Raw genomic sequence first — 444 nt, forward strand, 5'->3', positions numbered from 1 at the left:
GGGCGTGGCGGAGTGCTCGGCCCGCCTCCCCAGAGCCTCGTGCCCATTGGCCACAAGCCCCGTCCGTCGGGGGGCGCGGCGCCAATGCAGGGCTGCGGGGCGGGGCGGGCCGCGTCGTGTGTGCCTGCGTAACGCCGAGTCACATGTTGTTTTGCTCTTCTTAGTTCAGTCACTCGGTGCGCGATGTGTTACTCACTGTGCGGCGGGGACCGCGATGAGCCCAGGTCGCCGTTGGTAGCAGCAGCAACAGCAGCAGCAGCAGCAGCAGCAGCAGCAGCAGCCCCGGCGGCGGCGGCGCGCGCCCCGAGTGTCCGGACGCACCCCGGCTTCACGGAGCTCAGCACGGCGGCGGCAGCAGCAGCGGGCCGGCCGCGCGCGTCCTAGGCTCGGCCCCGCGGCTCGGGGACCCCGACTCTCGGCCCAGCCAGCGAGTCCCCCGGCGCC

The sequence above is a fragment of the Nannospalax galili genome, unplaced genomic scaffold, assembly GCF_000622305.1.
Source record: "Nannospalax galili isolate Female #2095 unplaced genomic scaffold, S.galili_v1.0 scaffold267, whole genome shotgun sequence".
Classification (NCBI taxonomy): domain Eukaryota; kingdom Metazoa; phylum Chordata; class Mammalia; order Rodentia; family Spalacidae; genus Nannospalax; species Nannospalax galili.